At 47.8% G+C, this 24,528-nt stretch overlaps 1 long non-coding RNA gene across 1 annotated transcript in view; it reads right to left on the bottom strand.

Moving 5' to 3' along the window:
- The window catches only part of LOC135812620 (uncharacterized), a 29,376-nt gene extending 5,652 nt beyond the window's left edge, over positions 1 to 23,724 (bottom strand). Inside the window, exons 1-2 of the long non-coding RNA XR_010552876.1 lie at positions 23,431 to 23,724; positions 9,388 to 9,777 (exon numbers count right to left, since the gene is read on the bottom strand). This is a non-coding gene — a long non-coding RNA (uncharacterized LOC135812620). The remainder of the gene's footprint in view (positions 1 to 9,387; positions 9,778 to 23,430) is intronic.
- Between the last annotated feature and the right edge of the window lie 804 nt (positions 23,725 to 24,528).

The following is a 24,528-nucleotide window of genomic DNA, read 5'->3' as shown; positions in this document are numbered from 1 at the left end:
TGTGTGTTTTGTGTCTAAGGCTGCAAATATTTATGTGGCCAACCTTTATATGGGTATATGAACAGCTTACGGGGGCCGAAGGTTGAAGAGGAGACGATGGTGTAAAGGCTGGAGCATGCGGGTTCAAGGGGAGTGGGTCAGTGGTTTGAGCCATTATGCTTTAACGGGTTTGAGAGCCCAGGCCTCTGTACCAAATCGCCACTCTCTTACAGTACGGCCAACTTCGTCAGGCCAGAACGATTCTTCCGCGACCTTCTTGGCGTCCGTGACCAAGACTGTAAGGCCTCGGTCACACTACAGCAGTTTGAAGCTGGACGCAGCGTCAAGCCGCAGCACTTGACGGAGACGTGGGGTCACACAGTGTTTTGTTTTTTTGCAGCTCATGACTGCCGCGGCTTGACGCATTTGTCTACGTCACAAAACCACCAGGAAACTCAATGACGACACGGATTCCCACGGAAACCGACCTTTTGCTTATTATACAAAAAAATTGTCGGACAAAGTTTTCGAATTTTTCATTGATTTTTGATTACAAGAAGACGAAAGGTACTAGGTCCACGCGTGCACGATCGTTGTTGTTTCTTTCCGAATTTGAAGCCATTTTCAGTTGTAGTGTCATTGATCAGGCAAGAAAAGTCCGCATCGCAGCTGTGTTTCTCCTGACTTCGTCATACTGGTTGTCCTTTTTGGGGCTCTTGACGACAAGTCAACAGGCTCCAGTTGGCCGATGACCACTCAAACAACTGGTCCTTTCTCGACATCATTTTCTTCTCAGAAAACGCCTCGCTCTTCCGCCAAGTTCGGAGCAGAGCAGCCTCGGCCTCGTAGGTCCACGGACTCATCTCGAACAAAAAGAGGGAACAAAACAAACCTTGAACAGACGAATGTCGAATAGCTGCTCAACTCAAGCAAAGTGTCTTGAAACTAATTTTACTTGAAAGAACACTGTTTTTCCGCCAAGCGTCACTCCCATCAGCGGCAACGCAGCCGATTTCCCCAAGTCAGACGCAGCAGCGTCTGACGCTCAAACTTCCCGCGTTGCGTCAGTTGCCATGGAAAAGCTCATGATTCTGACGCTGACGCAGCATTTTCCCCCTCGGTCACACTACGGCAAAAATGCTGCGTCAGCGTCAGAATCATGAGCTTTTCCATGGCAACTGACGCAACGCGGGACGTTTGAGCGTCAGACGCTGCTGCGTCTGACGTGGGGAAATCGGCTGCGTTGCCGCTGATGGGAGTGACGCTTGGCGGAAAAACAGTGTCTTTCAAGTAAAATTATAGCAATAAAAACTGCTTTATGGCAGTTTTCTAAAAAAAGTTATTGTGTTCTAGTCCATGGACCTCGTCTAAAAAGTAAGAAATTAACGAAATGTGATAGCCGAAAATTAAAATTTCACACAAAACCTCACAATAATCACGACACTTGAAGATCTAATAGTACGGCTTTCAACACTTGTTTATTCCGACACTTGTACTTGTACAAGTACATGTACTGCGCCAACATGCTTGCATATGAAAGAGGACCACGAGGGAAAAAGGTCGTCTCGCATCCTGTGTGTGATTATTGTGAGGTTTTGTGTGAAATTTTAATTTTCGGCTATCACATTTCGTTAATTTCTTACTTTTTAGACGAGGTCCATGGACTAGAACACAATAACTTTTTTTAGAAAACTGCCATAAAACAGTTTTTATTGCTATAATTTCTTTTGTTTTTTTGGCTAAAGGATATACATGTAATTGTGTAACGAATGGAATGCCCTAATGATGGCCTACATGTGCGCCTCTGCATGTTATTATTATTATTTTATTTATTTTACTAGGGTGTTTCCCACAGACCTATGTTCTTCTCGGGAACCCCTATGTGTATCATATCAAATTCAATACCGTATTATACGCATTGATGTGCAAGCCTTTTCTTGCAGAAAATGGAACTAGTCTTGCATACATGCAAGGGGAATCATATGGGTCGTGGCGGTGATACTTTTTTATACGCAAGTCATTCTGTGGATGTTGCAGAATTTCATGACTGTCATAAAATTGTCTTGTCTTTCAGAAAATTCAGATGTCCACACCCTAAATCACATTTACTTGAGAATTGTAACGAGGTGTGTGCCGCAGATGTTTTTGTTGATTCTGTGTTTATAATTTAGAAAAGCGATCCTGTGAGCTTTTCTATTATTGTGTTCACATGGCAGAAAAAACGACACCGCTATGCTACGTAAGTTTCTACGTAAGGTGCTCGGTACTTCACTTAGGCTACGTAAGTTTCTACGTAAGGTGCTCGGTATTAGATCTATCAACGCGTGGTAGCCGCGTGCTGTGCACGTGCACGGCAGACATTGTGTTGCATGCAGTGCAGTCCGTTTTCGGATGTGCATGCGCGAGGAACTTCCTTCTTTGGAACTGCTTCTTGCATGAGCTGTTTCGGATATTTCGTGTCCTGGCTTATTTCGCTTCGGCTCTGCTGAGACCTCTTTTCACGGAATATTACTCAATGACAGGTGAGTTGACCAGTTCCCTTTGATTCATTTGCTTGTGTTGACTCTTTCATTTACGCAAAGTGTGCTGATTTTAGGTGGAATACAATATTGGAAAATCTGACAGGATCTCTTTTCTATATTATTAACTTTTCTGCTGTCGAGACTTCCTTTTACGGGATACTCAATGACAGGTGATCTCTGAATTGACCAGCTTCCTTCGATTCATTTGCTTATGCTCACCCTTTCATTTACGGAAACGTGTGCTGATGTTATTCGGATTTAGATCCATTCGTATCTCTTTGCCCTTGCCAACAGTGTGCGAAGAACGCGAGTTCACCTTCTTGACGGTAAGTAAGGCTTATGTTGCTGCTGAGGCTTAGATGTGTTGTCGAAATACTCATGTTCATTGTACATTGGTACGTTACAAGTAAGGTACTGGTCATGATTACTTCCGGCATTCCGTGCTCCGATCATAGGGTAGAATCTGAATTTTGCAGTGGCATAGCATCGTTGGCAGTTCCCAATCTGGAGGGAAAGGTTCAAGGACGCATTGGCCGAGTACTAGTATGCAAAATAAATTCGCATATCAGGGAAAATCTCCTTTATGGAGAGGTTCATGCATTCAGTGACTTGTTTGCTTCATACGAAACAAGCCAATGGGTGCAGTCTCGTCTCGTGAAAATCTCGTACGATCGGATTTGTGAGTAGCGCCGAGATTGCACTGCCCCAAATAAAGGTGCGTGCCGGTAGAGCAAGAATTCAGTCTGCAATCTGTTTGTAGTACCTGCAAGAATGTGCTGTACATGTATCGTATTTTCTCTGTTGTTGTTTCAGTTGCCGTCATGTTGCTAAAGAAAGGTTCAGTGACTCATTTCTTTCATAAAAGACGAGTCAATGGTTTGGTGTGGCTTCGAATCTTTCGCTGTAGAAGAAATCTATTCGTGTCTCTATTGGAGAAATAATTGTATTCACTCGTTATAAAATAGGGTTAAGACAAACTCACAGAGCAAGTGCCATCGGTCCCTTGATGTTCGTCCTAAAGAGGTTTGACTGGATATCATTCATACTCCCCCAAAGTCGTGTAACATGTTATTATTATGGAGTGCCTTGTTTATCTCTCAGTACCTCCAACCATCCTTGCCCCTTATATCCTCAGGATCAGTGTAGTTGTTGGAACGAGGTGTCGGACTCAGCAATGTATTTGTTTACATTTTAATGCATGTTTATTGTTCCTACTTTGCTGTGTTGTTTTAGACAATCGTGGACTTGTAACACTTTGAAGTCATTGAACTGCTTCCAAAGGTTTTATCGACATCAACAGGATTACGATTTCACTACAATATGATGCCGGATGACCTTATCACGACAACCCATGACTACAATTATAAGCACAGAATCAACAAAAACATCTGCGGCACGCACCTTGTTACAATTCTCAAGTAAATTTGATTTAGGATGTGGACACCTGAATTTTCTGAAAGACAAGACAATTTTATGACAGAGTCATGAAATTCTGCAACATCCACAGAATGACCTGCGTATAAAAAAAGGATCACCGCCACTACCCATATGATTCCCCTGCAGAAGAACATGAATACATGTATGCAAGACTAGTTCCATTTTCTGCAAGAAAAGGCTTGCACATCAATGCGTAATTGCGTATACTACGGTATTGAATTTGATATGATACACGTACATAGGGGCTCCCGTAAGAAGACCATAGGTCTGTGGGAAACACCCTAGTAAAATAATTTAAATAAAATAATAATAATAACATGTAGAGGTGCTACATGTAGGCCATCATTTATTTGGGCATTCCATTGGTGACACAATCCTTTAGCCAAAAAAACAAAAGAAATTATAGCAATAAAAACTGCTTTATGGCAGTTTTCTAAAAAAAGTTATTGTGTTCTAGTCCATGGACCCCGTCTAAAAAGTAAGAAATTAACGAAATGTGATAGCCGAAAATTAAAATTTCACACAAAACCTCACAATAATCACACACAGAATGCGAGACGACCTTTTCCCCTCGTGGTCCTCTTTCATATGCAAGCATGTTGGCGCAGTACATGTACTTGTATAAGTACAAGTGTCGGAATAAACAAGTGTTGAAAGCCGTACTATTAGATCTTCAAGTGTCGTGATTATTGTGAGGTTTTGTGTGAAATTTTAATTTTCGGCTATCACATTTCGTTAATTTCTTACTTTTTAGAAAACTGCCATAAAGCAGTTTTTATTGCTATAATAATTATTGTAGTCATTGGGTTGTCGTGATAAGGTCATCCGGCATCATATTGTAGTGAAATCGTAATCCTGTTGATGTCGATAAAACTTTTGGAAGCAGTTCAGTGACTTCAAAGTGTCCACGATTGTCTAAAACAACACAGCAAAGTAGGAACAATAAACATGCATTAAAATTTAAACAAATACATCGCTGAGTCCGACACCTCGTTCCAACAACTACACTGATCCTGAGGATATAAGGGGCAAGGATATAGTTTTAGGTACTGAGAGATAAACAAGGCACTCCACAATAGTAAAATGTTACACGACTTCGGGAGAGTATGAATGATATCCAGTCAAACCTCTTTAGGACGAACATCAAGGGACCGATGGCATTTGCTCTGTGAGTTTGTGTTAACCCTATTTTATAACGAGTGAATACAATTATTTCTCCAATAGAGACACGAATAGATTTCTTCTACAGCGAAAGATTCTAAGCCAGACCAAAGCATTGACTCGTTTTTTATGAAACAAATGAGTCACTGAACCTTTCTTTAGCAACATGACGGCAACTGAAACAACAACAGAGAAAATACGATACTTCTTTGAAGTACATGTATAGCACATTCTTGCAGGTACTACAAACAGATTGCAGATCGTAATTCTTGCTCTACCGGCACGCACCTTTATTTGGGGCAGTGCAATCTCGGCGCTACTCACAAATCAAACAGCCCAGACTCGAGTAAACAAATCCAATCGTACGAGATTTTCACGAGACGAGACTGCACCCATTGGCTTGTTTCGTATGAAGCAAACAAGTCACTGAATGCATGAACCTCTCCATGCATAATGGAGATTTTCCCTGATATGCGAATTTATTTTGCATACTAGTACTCGGCCAATGCGTCTTTGAACCTTTCCCTCCAGATTGGGAACTGCCAACGATGCTATGCCACTGCAAAATTCAGATTCTACCCTATGATCGGAGCACGGAATGCCGGAAGCAATCATGACCAGTGCCTTACTTGTAACGTACCAATGTACAATGAACATGAGTATTTCGACAACACATCTATTTAAAGCCTCAGCAGCAACATAAGCCTTACCGTCAAGAAGGTGAACTCGCGTTCTTCGCACACTGTTGGCAAGGGCAAAGAGAAACGAATGGATCTAAATCCGAATAAAATCAGCACACGTTTCCGTAAATGAAAGGGTGAGCATAAGCAAATGAATCGAAGGAAGCTGGTCAACTCAGAGATCACCTGTCATTGAGTATTCCGTAAAAGGAGGCCTCGACAGCAGAAAAGCTAAATTTAGAAAAGAGATCCTGTCAGCTTTTCCATTATTTATTTTATTTTATTCCACCTAAAATCAGCACACTTTTCGTAAATGAAAGAGTCAACACAAGCAAATGAATCAAAGGGAACTGGTCAACTCACCTGTCATTGAGTAATATTCCGTGAAAAGAGGTCTCAGCAGAGCCGAAGCGAAATAAGCCAGGACACGAAATATCCGAAACAGCTCATGCAAGAAGCAGTTCCAAAGAAGGAAGTTCCTCGCGCATGCACATCCGAAAACGGACTGCACTGCATGCAACACAATGTCTGCCGTGCACGTGCACAGCACGCGGATACCACGCGTTAGTAGATCTAATACCGAGCACCGTACGTAGAAACTTACGTAGCCTAAGTGAAGTACCGAGCACCTTACGTAGAAACTTACGTAGCATAGCGGTATCGTTTTTTCTTCCATGTGAACACAATAATAGAAAAGCTGACAGGATCGCTTTTCTAAATAATTATTAGTTTCAAGACACTTTGCCTGAGTTGAGCAGCTATTCGACATTCGTCTGTTCAAGGTTTGTTTTGTTCCCTCTTTTTGTTCGAGATGAGTCCGTGGACCTACGAGGCCGAGGCTGCTCTGCTCCGAACCTGGCGGAAGAGCGAGGCGTTTTCTGAGAAGAAAATGATGTCGAGAAAGGACCAGTTGTTTTAGTGGGTCATCGGCCAACTGGAGCCTGTTGACTTGTGAGTGTTGAGTTGTCGTCAAGAGCCCCAAAAAGGACCACCAGTATGACGAAGTCAGGAGAAACACAGCTGCGATGCGGACTTTTCTTGCCTGATCAATGACACTACAACTGAAAATGGCTTCAAATTCGGAAAGAAACAACAACGATCGTGCACGCGTGGACCTAGTACCTTTCGTCTTCTTGTAATCAAAAATCAATGAAAAATTCGAAAACTTTGTCCGACAATTCTTTTGTATAATAAGCAAAAGGCCGGTTTCTGTGGGAATCCGTGTCGTCATTGAGTTTTCCTGGTGGTTTTGTGACGTAGACAAATGCGTCAAGCCGCGGCAGTCATGAGCTGCAAAAAAAAAAAAAAAACACTGTGTGACCCCGCGTCTCCGTCAAGTGCTGCGGCTTGACGCTGCGTCCAGCTTCAAACTCCCGTAGTGTGACCGAGGCCATTAGGCTGTGTTTACATGAGAAATTTCAACCCGGGTCGAGTTCAGCCCGGGTTGAAAGTCTGTACGATAGACAAAAGAGGTGAGCGTTTACATGAAGACAGTTGACCCGGGTCAAATACTGATATGCCGCCAAAAGTCCACTTCTACAGTCCTGTATGGTCACGTGAATCCGTTCGCGCGAAATTTGCATCTGCAGTGCCGTTCAAACCTGGCGCGAGATACGCACAGAAGTACGTTTGTACGATTTTCTTGACCCGGGGCGAAATTTCAACCCGGGTCAAGCGCAATGCGTCATGTAAACGCGCAATTCATTTTATGCACATGGGGGGTTGAAATCTGACCCGGGTCGAACTCAACCCGGGTTGAAACGCTTCATGTAAACACCGCCTTAGATACGAGCAGAGGCTGTTCTAAAGTGGACGGAGGTGTACACGACGCTTTGTACTACAGATACGCCTTGTGCCTTGCAGTGTTCAGCTATTGAATCCGCATCGCAGTCCGGGTCAACATTTCCAATGTAGTACACCGTCACGCGGGGTCGTCCTACGAGTCCAGGTGCACTCTTGGGTGTTTTCGGTGCTGTGTACCGCGATGTCTCCTCTCTACGGTGATTTGGCTTTTGCGTACGTTTGTCGTGGCCAGGTGCATGCGGCCTTGGTGGCTGCCTTGCGGAGTCTGCATACGAATTTTCTCCAACAATGTGCTGTGCAGCTGGGCCTCGTGTTTGTACTGGTGCACGTGGTGATGTGAGTGACAGGTCTGGGGTAGCGACGGTACTCGTACTAAAGTGCATGGGAAGGGTACTACTTGTACTAGTTCTGAGATGAGTTGTATCCCCAGGGTCAGCGTGGACGTGGGTCAAACGGAATTGGTGATCTTGTTCAGCATGCAGTTCACGGCGGAGCTTTTGCACGTCTTCCTTCAACTCCTGAATTTTCCTCTCGGAATCTCTCAGCTGTACATTCACGTCTTTCATCGTCTTTAGCTCTGATTTCAGTTCCCTTACTACCCCAGTAGGTTCGGAGAGTGCGGCGCAAAGGCTAGCTACATCAGGGTTAGCATGACTTACGGGAGCCGAGTCCTTGGATCCTCTCAGTAGGGCAATCAGCATTGGCCTGTTCGCCTTTCTGGTGAACTCCAGTCCCAGTCGCTGGATGAGCTCCTTGAGCTCGTCGTCAGTAAGCACGGCGATGTCCGTATTGGGGTCGAGTTTCCCAGCCATTATATCACTAATTTTACTGGTGTTCCAAGGGCCTAGTGCCCCGGGAAACCGAAAAAGGAGTAAAGTTCAGGAGCTCGCAAATTTGCATCCACCCCTGACAGGTTTACACATATGGAAACGCATTGTGACCTGCATGCATATCTGACATGTACATTTGACTTCATAGTCTAATATTTTCCAAACTTACCCTTGAAGTTTGATATCAGTCTACTTGAGGAACTTCAGCAAGCGGGATATAGATTGATAGATGTCTCATGCGTGTACAAACTCAAAACACGACGGCATCAGTGAATCAGATGCGTGGGTCATGACGTATACATGCATGTATATTCTGTCCTCAGACTCCTCACATACAACGAAGGCGAACGGCTGTGTAGCCGTTACAGCAAGTTTCACGCATTTCATCGATCATCAGACTGCAGTATTTGGCATTCACCCTGCATGCCTTATGCTACTACAGCTACTATTTGATGATCGCTGAATTGCGTGCAACCTGAAGTTACAGCTGCACAGCCTTTCGCATTCGTTGTATGCGTGAACTGCCCTGCTTCGAGCTGCCTCGGACTGGCCCTGTTGGCTTATGGGATAGATTTGAGAAGTAAAGTATGTTTCTTTCTTTGTTTTATTTGAATTCCTTTGCTTCAGTAATGGTACGAAAGGCCTCATAAGAGGCAACTGGCTTCGTCTCTTCATTATGCCAATAGATCCTCATTGCCGAAATTTCCTGCATTTTGTGTATGCATCGTTCGATTTTTCATCGCAGCATTGATTCCTCTTGACCAATTGTGACATTACTCTGCTTTTTCTTCGACTCATTCTTTGGTAAACGTTCGCTCCAATCCCGGAACGTCTTGGAGTGCATGAATGGGTCTTCGACTGCAGCCAACAGTGGTGGTGAAAGGTTTAGCATGACTGATTGTTTAGTTGTCATCCCCCACGTAACACTAGTTATTGGCTCAAAACAAGTAGTTCTGAACAAGTAACGTTACCAACCTTGAATAGTAACAGAGACAGTGGTAGATATTGCCTGGGCGGCATTCACACATCTATCAATCACACTTTGTGGGCGTGGAGGATTAGAACCCATTCCAATACAATCAAAGTTTGTAGTATACGAGGTCGTACACATTACATTGAAGGTAACACCTGATGTATCACTTTCTGTAAACACAATCTTGGAATCATTCCGCTGGAAGCTCAATATAGAATTCACCATATTCGTATGTGTCACCGTCTGAATTATTTGTGAGTCCAGAGATAATGTTGAGCTCCAAGATGCGTTGAGAGGAAAGATTGCACTTGATATGCATGGTATGGTGTACGAAACACCAGAGTAGGGCAATGTCAGTGATGTAGGCGATGATCCATACCGAACTTGTTGAGCTGTACGAGAAGGACACACGGGTACAATACTGAAATGTATGATAAGACTGACCACGCGAGAACAGTCTTCATGGCACCTTAAAAGACCAACGCAGAACTGGGCGTGCATTGACAGAAAAACTATGGTTGAAGCATGAAGAAATGTTTGCAGAAATAGTTACAGCCAATGGCGTGTACACATGGTGGTGCGAGGGCGAGACCAAGCCCTTGGCGACTAGAAAACGACCCTCTGAGAGAAGGTACTTTGGAAGGCGGACACCTGGATCAGTAAATAGTCTAGGAAGTAATTACAGGAAACGTCGAGCACATTTCTTTTCCATCTCACGGTTACACGCTTGCGTGATAATCCGGAAATATTCTGGTATGAATAATGCAAAGGAAAGTAAGTGACGAATCTTTGCGGGAGGAAGACAGTGGGAACCACGCATATAAATGATCTCACACCTGCTACCACTCTCACACAGTGTGTGACACACACGCACATACACATACACACATGCACGCACGCATGCCATAACAACAGCAAACAAACATAATTATACTCGCACTCTTTCCAGCGCACGACCGAACGCCCACACTCAGGCACAAATGTGCACACTCTCACACATACGCAAACACTCCGCCTCACACACTCACACACACATTCACACGCGCGCATGCGCGTACGCACACACACACACACACGCGCGCATGCGCGCACGTACACACACACACACACACATACAGGTACACAAACCCACACATATGTTTAAAAACACCTTCACGCTGCCCACTGGGACACTCCAACACAATACATCCACACTTATCCATACATACATTTGATGTCTGCTCATATTCACGCCGGCATACACTTTGAACTCATGCTCTCTCATAGACACAATTTACAGGCGAACACTCCTACACTACACACACGTGCATACATGTAAATACTGTTCCCTCCACAGAATCCTCACATTTCCACCCAGGACACTCATCCATGCACACCACGCACTCACCTATACCCACTGCAGACTCAGCTACAAACGCACACACTGGCACATCCACGCACACGCTTCACCATGCACACACACACACACGTATCAACATGCATATACAAACACACACGCACACACACGTACACACCCAAATATGGCATGGTAGAGAAGTGCTCTGCCAGCATGCATTTAGTTTCGCTGCTATGTGACTATTCCGTCAGCGTGAATGTGAGCAGGTATCATGTACATGTATGGATGAGTGTCACTGTGAATGTGTGGTTTCTGAGTCACCCATTGGACAGCGTGAAGGTGTCTCGTATAGGTGTGAGTTTGTGTGTGTGGGGGTGGGGGGGGGTGGGAGGGTGAGGATGAGTGTGTGCGTCTGTATGTGTGTGGGGGGGAGCGCGCGCGTGGGTACGTGATTGTGGAGGTGTGGGTGTTGGAGTGAGTGTTAGTATAATGTTTGTGTGTGGTTGTTTATTGCATGCGCACGGGCGTGTGTGTATGTGCGTGTATGAGAGTGCGGGTGTGAGTGCACATAATATGCAAGGTTCCCACGGTATTCCTAACGCAATGATTCTTCAGTTACTTTCCTGTACATATACATTTGTCACAGCTCCCCGTTCCAGACCAGAATAAGTATAGCCTGATGATCTTGCAAGCGTGAAACTCTGAGTTGTAATAACGTTTCCACCATACCTGTAAGGAAGCTCTGCCCTTCCGTTTACTTTGTGCGTAGAGGGGAATTATCCTGTTTTGTAGAATGTTATTATGTCGCTGTGTTACTTACAATAATGTCTTGTTCTATAACCAGGCGCTAGTTCTAACTGTTGTCTGTTGTTGTCTAGGGACTAGTCTAAAGTAGCGAATGCCGTCCCTGGGCGTCATTGCAATGAGGGTTTCTTTCGAATTGCAGTCTTTGCATTTTGGTGTCTATGAAAAAGTCACGTCTTGAGCATATGCATTATACACATTGAACAAGATCACCCGTCGCTCACATATTCAGTACATCATTCCTATGGTTTGTATCTGGCCACACCACCATGTCTGTCGCTGGACTGCCTTTGTACTGGAACGAGGACCAAGATTGCTAACACATGTGAATGACTCTACAGACATCAACAGAATAGGACTTTCGGAAACGGTGCGAGGCATTTGTAGTATGGGGTTCACATTATCCGCACGTTGGTTGTATATCACAATTGGGAGATCACGCTGTTCATGCGAACTTGAATCCATACTTGACAGACAACATCCAGCGTACACGAGAATTCTAACGAACCTTCCACTCACCAAACGTGCACGAAAGTACCACTCCTGCTCAACACGCAGTGTTTCGGGGAACTAACCCCTCATCAGCTGAGTTTTAGTACGCTAATGGTATGTGTCCTCCGACAGCACTGCAATATCGTGACTTTAATGAGCACATGAACTGCTTGTTTTGAATGTATGTTGTCGAGTTGGAACATATTTGTACTTCCTATTCTTACCGCTGCCAGCTGCTGTCGTCTGCGTTGTTTCTGACTATCTGGCTCTCTCTTCCCTTGATTATTGTTGCTAGTTGCTCGGTTGACATTTTCTCTCTAATCCTTGGTGGGTACGTGGATTGTTCAATCATTCTTTTACTTGTTTTTTAACGAGTTTACGGTTCACTTTTTCAATTTCGAACGTGAGACCTCAAGGTCAAAATGGAGCATCTCACGTTGCAACGTCAGATTTCACTGCGACAGAGGGCCAATTCATGGTGAAAAATGCGATTCAACACAGGTTTTTTCTCATGTTCGAAATTGAACCACGTGAAGCATAAACGTTCTAATGTCGATCTCTTCGCCGAACTACTTTGCGCTCTGCGCCTGTTGCTAGTTTTTAGAATAATCGGATATTTCGAACAATCCTTGCAAACCATGCGATATATGTTGAAAATGGCAATTGAAAAAATGATCTCAGGAAAGGGAAATCAGTTCTAAAACTTATACAAAAGAGAAAGACCAAGGAACTACAAATTACGCTGTACTGTAGTTCCTTGGTCAAGCCGTTTGGAAAGCTGTGCGAGGTCAGGAGGCCGGAGTACTGTTGTACGGTGAAAGGCTCCAGAATATTCTTCATGCTTTGTTTCTTCGTGATCGTACAGTGCTAAAACTAGTCATTGTTGTCTTCAGCATGGAGAATTGTAATTTAACGGCATGCTCATGACTCCAGCCAAGAAATACAATGTTATGTAATCGTCGGGGTGGGGGGGGGGGAGGGCAGAGGAAACATACATTTCACCCCTTTTTCCATGTTTCACTATTTCCTTGTCACACAAAATGCAACTTGCAAGTGCGCAGAGCATCCGAAACAACCGATCTGTGGCAGCACTTTCGAGGTTTGTACTAAAAACTCGAAAAATGACTAGGGCTGTGCCCCCTTACTCTTCTCTGGCTAGAACCTTGAAGTTTTAATATACTCCTGGTGCCTTAGAGCAACCAAGACAAGAGTGCGCCAACTCGCCTGTTACATTGCTTGCGTCATACGCGACGTCATGCACTTTGTTGTTGTTGTTTTTTATTTGAATTCGCAATACCAAACGGGCAATAAGCCCAATTACATGGAAGCCAATAAAAGAATGCTAAGAATGAGGCATTGGGGTGGATGTTATTTCAAGTGGAAAATACTGATCCCGGGAGGTACTACAAATAGGTACAATGAAAATCTGAAAAGGCCATGGTACTGTCGTTTACCATGCTGGAAGCAGCTACATGGAGAAGGAAAAACCACAAGAAAGACGTTTTATCTCATGTATTAGACAAACAGAGCTAACAGGAAAAGACCGTTCGTTATAAGCCTATACATACTGTCCCTCTGTGTGTGTGGGGCGGGGGGGGGGGGGCATGTCACTGTTTCTCTTCTTTTAAAAACGTTTATGGCCTGAGAGTGTACGTGTACACGGCTGCTGCGAAATCGGCCACGGCTTTGCAGGAACGTACACTGGCTGGCAGAGTGTTCCACAGCGCAGGTCCACGGAAGAACGGTCGGCGAGTGCCTGTATTCGTCCTGGCCAGCGGGAGAATGAGCCCGGCGTTGGCTTGATGTCGAGTTGGGGCCGTGGTTGCGGGCGTCAGCTGCTTTGAAAGCGCTGTACTACATTGGCCGTTCAGGCCGCGCCAGATGAGATCGAGGAGTCGGTGGTGTTGTGTCTCCTCGATTTTGCGGAGGGATATGCTCTCCCTTTGGTGGCTCACCGAAGATATGGGTGGTAGGCTGAACACAGCGCGGATGGCACGGTTCTGAAGACGTTGGAGTTTCCCTAGAGCGAAAGCTGAGAGGGACGTGCTATAGGCCACACTTCCATATAATAGGTCGGGCATCACAACGGATTTTAGGTATTGGACCCTGGCCTTCTGGGAAAGGGATCGCTGGGCTCGCCACAATGCTCCGGCTTTCCTGTTTACCTTCGCTGTAACATCGTGCATATGGTGGTCCCGGGGCAGTTGCTCGGTGACGGTTAAACCCAAGTACTTGGACGCAGTACAAGCAGGTAAGCGGGTCTGATGGCAATTTGCAGCGATACTGGTTTGCGCATCCCTCCCACAGATGGACAGAACTTGACTTTTGCGTTCATTCAATATCAGGCCGCGGTTTTCGAGCCAGTCGGCCAGCGCAGTGACGGATGACGAGAGTCCCAGTGAAATAGTTGCCGTGTTGGAACCACTTTGGTACAGTGCAATATCGTCAGCAAATTATATGCTAGGGGTCGGGTGAGCTACTGCAGCTACCGCTCGGGTGTATATTATATTGAACAAGATGGGCCCCAATACAGATCCCTGGGGTACTCCACTTGTGCATACTGTGATGTTGCTCAGTTCGCTACCGATGCGGACTTGTTGTGTCCGGTTTGTAAGGTAGCTAACGAGCCATTTCATCACTGTACCGCCAACTCCAATTTCAAAGCAGTCCTGGATCCTAATTGCATGCCGCACTTTGTCGAAGGCCTTCGACATGTCAAGGAAGCACACTCCAGAGGAGTCCTTCTTGTCGCGAGCCATTTGCAGCTGATCAACCAGTAAGGCTAGTGCATCACCCGTCCAGTGCTGCCGGCGAAATGCAAACTGAGTTTCCTGGATAGCGTCGGTGTGGTCGAGGTGCCGTACAAGCTGCCGCTGGACCAGCTTTTCCAGCAACTTTGACAAAATTGGAAGTAGCGACACTGGCCTATAGTTTGTCGGCTGAGACGGATCCCCAGACTTAAACAGCGGGCTTACAGCCGCCAACTTGAAACCGGCAGGCACTGCACCAGATTTCAGTGACAGGTTGAAGAGTGTGGTGACAGATGGTGTGAGGACCTCAGCACAGGACTTCAGGAGGAATCCTGGGACACCGTCGCTGCCCGTTGCTTTCGCAGGGTTGACTTGACTTAGTAGACGGTAGATTACGGAACAAGAGGCTGGCTGGAACGTGTGCAGGCTATCCGATGGAAGTGGGCCGACGGGAGAGGCTAGGCATGATGGGCGCTTTGGATCCGTCACAATGTCATGAAACACGTTGGCTACCTCTTCGATGTTGCAGGTTGGTTCGGTTTTCTGCTTCCCGCGTCCGGTGACGGTATTGATGACTTTCCAAATCTGGCGGGGGTTTCTGGAATGTTCTTGGCATTGACGTGCGAAGTACTCATTCCTACAACGGCGATACATGTTCGTTGCCGGCCAGCGCAGTGACGGATGACGAGAGTCCCAGTGAAATAGTTGCCGTGTTGGAACCACTTTGGTACAGTGCAATATCGTCAGCAAATTATATGCTAGGGGTCGGGTGAGCTACTGCAGGTACCGCTCGGGTGTATATTATATTGAACAAGATGGGCCCCAATACAGATCCCTGGGGTACTCCACTTGTGCATACTGTGATGTTGCTCAGTTCGCTACCGATGCGGACTTGTTGTGTCCGGTTTGTAAGGTAGCTAACGAGCCATTTCATCACTGTACCGCCAACTCCAATTTCAAAGCAGTCCTGGATCCTAATTGCATGCCGCACTTTGTCGAAGGCCTTCGACATGTCAAGGAAGCACACTCCAGAGGAGTCCTTCTTGTCGCGAGCCATTTGCAGCTGATCAACCAGTAAGGCTAGTGCATCACCCGTCCAGTGCTGCCGGCGAAATGCAAACTGAGTTTCCTGGATAGCGTCGGTGTGGTCGAGGTGCCGTACAAGCTGCCGCTGGACCAGCTTTTCCAGCAACTTTGACAAAATCGGAAGTAGCGACACTGGCCTATAGTTTGTCGGCTGAGACGGATCCCCAGACTTAAACAGCGGGCTTACAGCCGCCAACTTGAAACCGGCAGGCACTGCACCAGATTTCAGTGACAGGTTGAAGAGTGTGGTGACAGATGGTGTGAGGACCTCAGCACAGGACTTCAGGAGGAATCCTGGGACACCGTCGCTGCCCGTTGCTTTCGCAGGGTTGACTTGACTTAGTAGACGGTAGATTACGGAACAAGAGGCTGGCTGGAACGTGTGCAGGCTATCCGATGGAAGTGGGCCGACGGGAGAGGCTAGGCATGATGGGCGCTTTGGATCCGTCACAATGTCATGAAACACGTTGGCTACCTCTTCGATGTTGCAGGTTGGTTCGGTTTTCTGCTTCCCGCGTCCGGTGACGGTATTGATGACTTTCCAAATCTGGCGGGGGTTTCTGGAATGTTCTTGGCATTGACGTGCGAAGTACTCATTCCTACAACGGCGATACATGTTCGTTGCCTGAGTTCGAACCTTCCGGTACTGCTAGTGGAGTTGAACATTTCCTTTGTCGGCCAGCCAAAGGCGATGATACCTTTTCTTCTTCTTGACCAACTGATAAATGTCGCGGTTTGACCAAGGCACAGGTTCTGAAGATTTCATTGCCCCTTGTACAAGCGGGGCATGTGTGTCCAACACAGTCATAAACCGATCGTGCCAGAGCTCCCAGTAAGTGTCGACGTCGGCATCAGAGGGGAAGTCTTGCGCAAAGCAATATTTAAGGTCCTCGCGAAATAGCGGAATATCGATTTTGTGCAGCTTACGTGTTGGTGGAGCACGCACGCACTTCTTCGTCTGTACAGCAAAGGTCATAGTAGCACGGACGGTAAAGTGGTCACTTATGGTGGACGGAACAACCGTGCACGTTGACACTGAGTTCTCTGTAGAAAGGACTAAATCTATGGTGCTACCTTGGGGACAGAGAGGTGTAATCCTTGTCGGGGAGAGCACGTGGTTTGTGAGGCTGTAAGCAGATGCGACATCTTCAAGGTGATGACGTTGCGCCATTCTCTGGTCTCGGAACATGTCCACAATGAAGTCTCCTACAACGGTCATTGATGTTGTCACCAGAGACGCTCTATGGAAGGCAGAGTCAAGGAGGGTCCAGTACGTGACAGGCTCCTGCGGGGGACGATATACACATCCGAACAGGTGCTTCTGGGACTTCGATCGCAGCAGTATCCAGACGGCTTCCACGCCGTCTAGGCGGAGATTTGGCTGTGGCGTGATGGGAAGTGATGATTTGTAGTAGATGCATACACCGCCTCCAGTCCTGTTTTCGCGGTCACATTTGGTCATAATAATCTTTATTAAAGGATCTCCCAGAGGCGATGGCCTGTCGAGGGGATCTCCTGATGCAAATCATGCAATAGAAATAAACAGTGAGGAAAACGGTAAGGTTATAACCTGGGATTTGTACTTCTCCGTCAGAGATCGCGCTGTTTAGCCATGTTTCGGCTATACACAGGATGTCGTTCTTGGGTTTCAGTGCGGTTAGAGCATGGACCTTGAAGCGGAGACTGCATACGTTTATGAACCCTAAGGACAAGTGGGATGTGTCGTGGTTGGTACATGATCGCAGATTTCGGTTGCTCATTGGTATGAAAGAATCATGCTAGGGGATTTAGTGATGTAGAGAAAAGGAAGAACTAATGTGTGTGAAATTTCCTATCATTTTCAATGTAATATACATGACTATTATTTTTGTTGAATGAGGATACATTATGTAGCAATGGTGTACGTACGTCCGAGGTTGGGGCTTGTTAGCGACTGCAGGTGTCGTTAGCCGCCTGGCTGTGCCTGCGGGCGTTAGCGGCTCCCTGCCTGGCTCCCTGAATAATGTTTTTTTTTTTGTTTGTTTTTTACTAAGGCCACAGCTTCCAATCATGACATGCAAAGCAGCGGTGCAGCATCGCAGGCATGAATCGTGGACGTGGTGACGGGGTCTGATGTGCTCCACCGACCTAGGGTCTCGGCTTCACTGCACAGCAAACGCGTCGAAAGAAAACGGGGGCTAATAATTCTCGGGAGATGGGGGGGGGGAAGAAGAAGAGAAGAGAGAGAGAGAGAGAGAGAGAGAGAGAGAGAGAGAGAGAGCTGGGAGATAGAAGAGCACAGTGCTCTTGGTGATGGGGGCTGCGAAGGATAGCAGGTTCTGGGATATGTGCATGGGAGCGAGAATCAGAATATTGGTGATGATGGCAGCAGGGTTATAAGGTAAGCAGCTGAACACTCATAAGAACAGGGAAAGCGTTAGCGAGCAGATTCAAAGTGCATCAGTAGCAGAGAGCCAGTCCTGAGCAAGAAGGTGACGGTACACCTTTTTCTTAAAGCTTTGCATGTGGGGCTGGGCGAGTGGGTGGTGGAACAGGTCTGGTGGCAGGGCATTCCATGTTGCAACGGTGCAAGCAGGGAATCCTTGGAGACAGCTATTCCGGGTGTTGGCAGGCAGGCCAGTTGTCATCTGGTATGGATGGGAATCCTGCAGCTGGAGAGACTGACGGGTAGGTCTTGTCTCGGGGGCACGGTGAGTGGCTGGTTTAGGCAGCATCTGCTTCAGAGGGCTGGATGCATCTAGATAGCAGAGCTTGTAGGTATAGGCAAGTGCAGCTACCAGGCGACGGAGTGCCAGGCTAGGGAGCCTAGTACCTGCTACGATGATGTGGAGGGCCCTTCGCTGGATCTGGTCCAGCTTCTTAAGATGGGACGAGGGTGAGCCCATCCACACTAGGGGGCAATACTCGAGTGTGGGTCGCACAAAGCCGTTGTAGACGCGTTGGCGGCTCTCGGCGTCCAAAATGGGAGACGCTCGCTTCAGGAAGCCAATCCGCTGGTTAGCACGGGAAGCTAGGGAGCGGAGGTGGAAGGAGTAGCTCAGGGTGTCGTCAAAGGTGACTCCCAGGAGTTTCAGCCGACTCTCTTCACTTACCGGTGTGCCGTCAAATGTTGCTCGAGGGAGCTCCCAGGGCTGGCGATGGTGGCCTATAGACATAGCCTGCGTCTTGCAGGGCTCAAATTTGATCCTCCACTTATGTCCCCAACGGGAAAACGCATCAATGCCCTGCTGGAGGAGCTCGGAGCCACAGTCAATGTCAGCTCTTGATGTGAGGCAGTGGAAGAGAGTGGTGTCGTCAGCGTAGGCTGCTAGCTCCATACCTGGTGGGAGGTGGTCCTCACCATCATTGGTGTAGAGGATGAACAGGGTGGGACCAAGGTTACTGCCCTGCGGCACGCCAGCTTTGGTCGGGTACGGACTGGAAAGTTCACCTCCAACTGCAACCCTCAAGTGACGATCAGTCAGGTAATCCCTCAGCCAAGCGAGAAGTGGACCAGTTACACCATAGCATTGTGCCTTGTGCAAAACGCCTACATGAGAGACGCGGTCGAATGCGCCAGCCACATCAACTGCAATGACTCGAACCACACCACCTCTGGCTGCAACGCGACTCCATTGGTAGTTGAGTAGCGTGAGTATGTCCTGGGTGCCGAGTTGGCTGCGGAAGCCATACTGACTTTTCGATAAGATGTTGTGTGCCTCCAGGAACTGTCGGATTGAGTGGTTAATAATGGCCTCCATGACTTTCGACAGAATAGAGAGGAGGGAGATCGGGCGGTAGTTCTTAACATCAGACTTGGATTTTTTCTTGTGTACCGGCACAACCATTGCCGTCTTCCACATTGTAGGTTGCCGACCTTGGTGGAAGGCCTGCGAAAAGAGCCGCGACACTGGTGCAGCCAGCTCTTTGCTGCATTGCCGGAGTACACGCCCGGGGATGCCGTCTGGACCCGTGGCTTTGGCGGGGTGGAGTTGCCTCAGCTTCCGCTCAACCGTGCTTGGCCGAAAGTGGACATTGCGGAGTTGAGCTTGAGATCGGGGGCGGACTGGAGGGAGGCTGTTGGCTTGCAAGTCGTTGTCACCAAGACTGCACTTTGCGGAGAAATACTGCCCGAATGCTTCGGCCTTTTCGCTGCAGGTGGTGTGCTCAGTTCCGTTCGACGCACGCAGAACAGGTATGTCTGCAGAGCGGTGTCCTTGCCCACCTGCTCGCTTGACGGTTGTCCACCATTGTCGGCTGGAAAGGGCACCTTCTCTTATCTTTCGGCGGATACTGGTAGTGTGCGCTTGCTTGGCTCTGTGCAGACAGTTTGTTGCTTCACCTGTTGCCATAGAGTAGGCCAGCCGCAGGTGTGCATTGTTGGGCGAAGATCGGTGACGTCGCCAGGCACGTTGCTTCCTGTCAACAGCTTCCTGGCACTCAGGTGACCACCAGGCTGGGTCTCCCTGGCGTAGCTTCAGGGTTTTGGATGGAATGAATATCTGCATACCCTCTTTGATCTTCTGTGTGAGTTTCACACAAGAGACGTCAATGCTGTTGTCATCAGTCAACACCCAGTTTGTGGACCGAAAGAAAGCCCGTAGCCGAGGCCAGTCAGCATGCTGGTAGCGCCACACGGTTCGCTTACTGGGACGTCACAGGAGGGGGCAACTTCAAAGTCAGTTACCACAACTGCGTGGTCAGATTTCCCTAGAGGTGGATGGAGAGTTGAGATGACGCTTCCAGGGATATCTGACATTATGAGGTCGAGGATATTATTGCCACGTGTTGGCCCATGGACATGCTGATCGAGGCAATGGTGGTAACACAGATCTTCAGCAGCTTCACCAGCAGGGGAAGTTCTACTGCTGCCTAGCCATTCCCGGTTGTGAACATTTAGGTCACCTGCAACGATGATATTCTGGCAGCATTGCCTAGCATAATCTATGCCAGAGCTGATGCTATTTAGGGCAGAGATGTCTCCATCAGCGGATGAACCTGAGCGATACACAGCACATACTCCAATGGATGGGCCAGCTGCTGTCTTGAGGCGAACCCACAGGATTTCATTTCCACCAGTATCAATACATTCTAGTTCTGTGAAAGCCAGGTCGGCCCGAATCCAGATAGCAACACCGCCCCCCCTGGGCCGTACGGTCCCTTCGAACTGGTGGGAAGTATCCAGGGAATGTGAGGTCAGCAGGCGTGGCCTTGTCCTCCGTGACTTTTGTCTCCGTGACGATGACAATGTCTGGGTGGTGGGCATTGAGAGAAGCTTGGAACTCCCCAAGTTTTGACAAGATACCGAAAGCATTTGTCAGCATGAGGCGGAGCATTCTAGGTGGTTGCCATGCACGTGTTGGAGCCATCATTGTGAGGATTGGTTATCCTGCCGGGGTGGCTGCGCACCAGGCTGGGCAGAACGCTTCGCATCATGCGACAGCAAATCAGGTGACCGCTCGGCAGAAGAACGTTTGTGGCTGTGTGGCGTAGTTACAGGTGTGCCGGCAGCGGCAGCGGACAGGCCACGACTCGCGCTCAGGAAGTTATTTATCGTGGCGGCAATCCCAAGTTGCTGTTGCTCTTGATCATGCTGCTGTGCTTCCAGCTGATTGGTGCTACTGTCGCTACTGCTGCTGCGGCGACTGCTGGTGCTGCTGCGGTGACTACTGGTGCTACTGCTGCTGCGGCGACTGCTGGTGCTGCTGCGGTGACTACTGGTGCTGCTGCGGCGACTGCTGGTGCTGCTGCTGGTGCTGTTGTTGTTCTTGTTGTGGCGGCTGCTCTTGCTGCTGCTGGTGCTGTTGGCTGCATTCGCATTTGTGGAGGTGTGGAATCTCCACGGCCTGCAGTAGAGTGGCCTTGGCCAGAAATTGGCGGACGTCACTGTCAGCTTGGAGGTGGCATCAACCGATATCCTGGCTGACACTTGCCCGTTTCCGGCTGTATGTAGGCTGCATTGGTGGGCTTTGACAGGCGTCCCTACGCTTTCCGACCTACGGTGTACAAACTCAGTGAGACTGTCCACTGTGCAGTCGTGGCTCAAGTTGCCCACAAAGAACACAGATCGCTTCTTTCTTGGCGGGCCCGCCGCAACTAATTTCCAACTGTCATCCTTGATGACGGCCATGATAGGTTGGCTCTTCTTGCAGTCTGATTGCACAGGCTCAGGATCGACAAAGCCGGGGTCGTCCATATGGGTACGGGTTTCGTGCTGTGCAGAGCCAGAGGCCACGTCGATCTGCCCTGACTGTTGTCCAGCATCTGCATCGGCTGGGTCGAGCTGGTTTGCTGCTGCAGCTGGGTCAGGCTGGCCCTGCTGGGGAGGACGGTTACGAGGTTTCGTACGGGTACGAGATTTGTCGCCTTGGACTTGGTGCTGAGTAGATCGTGCAGGGGCCTTGTCGGGAACAACAATGGCGGATTTCTGCAGTGAACAAAATTCCTCATGTTGTCGGCTAGAACCTCGTAATGTGATCCTGTCCGGTGCAGAACACTACTCAAGGCATCATCCAGGGGCTCACAATTTGCAGCTTGGTTACCTGGTCTCTGGTCGGCCGTTTGTTGACTCTTCTTTTTCGGCCTACGAGCTGGTGTGAAGCCATCACTGTCGTCATCGTCTTGTGCCGTATCATCTGTAGGAGTGTGCTCAGCACTGGACTTGCCACGCACGGCGGGGGTTGTCTGACCTGCCCTGGGCTTGAGCTCACTGGAGTTCAAGTCTACCGTAGCGTTGTTATCCTCAATAGGTTCAACTGCTGACGTAGCATTGTTATCCTCAACAGGTGCTGTTGATGTTTTGGTCAGTTCTTTTTGTATCACAGTGGTCTCACGGGATGTCTGGCGGCGCGGGCAGCTACGGGATTTGTGACCCGGCTGGTGACATTCCCAGCATGTCGATTCTTGTCCCTCGTGCCAAAGGCGCAATCTTGTTTTCAACTAGCGTGCAGGGGATTGACCTCAGGGGCGTACCGAGTATGAACCGTCTCCCGCTCTCAACCATCACATCCACCCCCTCTGCAAGGCGGACTTTCTGCCGTGATGGTCCATGGACAATTTTCATAAATGGTTCTAGCATGGTGACCAAAGTGGCATCCTCGAGGACAAAGGGGCACCCAATTACATGTAGCCGGACAACATCATCACCATAAAAGGGACGTACCTGCACAGCAATGTTCCTGACGGTCAAGCCCTCCGACAGCAGCCTTTGGAGACACTCTTCCTTATCCAGAGTTACGCAATGTCCCCGGATACGATCAAAATTTACCTGCTTGATGCAGTCACGGCTCCTTATTTGGGCTGCCAAAGCGTCAAGGTAGGGCCGAAAAGACTCTAGGCCGTAGCCATCTACCGGAAAAGAACAGTAATGGTACATGACAGCAGCACTGCTCGATCTGACCAAGGATAGATCAGAGCACCAAAATTCCAAACCGACTTCAAAAGCTCAAATCTGCAGGAGGTTTTTTTTTCCTGGGGTGGCTTATAGTAAGCCACTGCTGTATTTCTCTTCACCTTGTATGCATCAGTAGCCATACTGTAGAGTATAGAGTCAAAGCTGGACGTTACTCCAGAGGATGAAGAAGTCGGTTTGTACTTACCTACAATGTTGAGTTGATATGTCTGGGTAGAGTTGACTATGGCTGTTCTGCAATGGTACAGTCCAGTGTATGACGTGTCCAGTATAGGATGTGCTGTGGTGTCCACCTGTGCACTATTAACTCCCGAGGTGAAGGCACCTGTCTCACCCAACTCTAGACTACCATCAGTCTTCTCTAGTCGAATGAATGGTCCTGATCCACTGGTCACAATACATACAGGTAAGTAACTGGTAACATTGGCTGTAGGTTGTCCATCACCAAATGTCACTGTGAATGGTGTTGTTGTTTGTCCTGTGCCACTAGCGGTTAGAGTGACAGATTGACCTGCATGAGCATACACATGGGTACAGTGTCACAATACTAGCTCAATACATCACTAACACTGGGACTAGGTACACTCTACTGGGAAAACAATACTTCATTTACCGCTTTACAACCACTGGGGAAGGAAATGAAAGATACTGTATACAAAACAAAAGCAGAGAACTGGTGCTTAAACCATACCTGACTGTCGAAACGGCATTAAATATACACCGTCCCAAAAAAACACTTTCTGAGCGTGAAAATTCGGAAAAAGAAAGCTTCTTTATTCACCATGTCTCTCTGTTTGCTCGTGGCGAATAGTCGATGCAGGGAAGGCCATACCTAAATTGTTAGTTAGTACGTAAGTTTGTGCCTTGTACATAAGACCAGCGACTGTTCTCACCATAGTTTCTCCATTGTAAGTGATGCTGGGCTGGGCTTTTCACATCATCAACACACAGATACATAGTTAGCAGATCCGATATTCTTCAAATACTAGGATCAAGGAATTCAGACGCCGAGAGCAAGTTGCTATTCACAACGATGTCACCTCCAACTACTAGTCGCTAGCCTGTCTGAGCGATAACAATACGAACTTAGAAGTTGGCACCTCGGCGGTAATAGTGATGAATTTGGTCGCTCCAATGAGGAACATGCTTACTGTCGAATTTGACACTTGACTGACCCATGAATGCCATCTGGGGGACATGTGAAGCATGTCGCACTTTCCACTTGGATAACCTGAAAGCGCAACTCCCTGCTCAATACACAGTGTGGAATTCGTCCCTTATTAGT

Source organism: Sycon ciliatum, chromosome 3 (genome assembly GCF_964019385.1).
Source record: "Sycon ciliatum chromosome 3, ocSycCili1.1, whole genome shotgun sequence".
NCBI classification, from domain to species: domain Eukaryota; kingdom Metazoa; phylum Porifera; class Calcarea; order Leucosolenida; family Sycettidae; genus Sycon; species Sycon ciliatum.
This window is presented reverse-complemented; position numbering and strand designations above follow the sequence as displayed.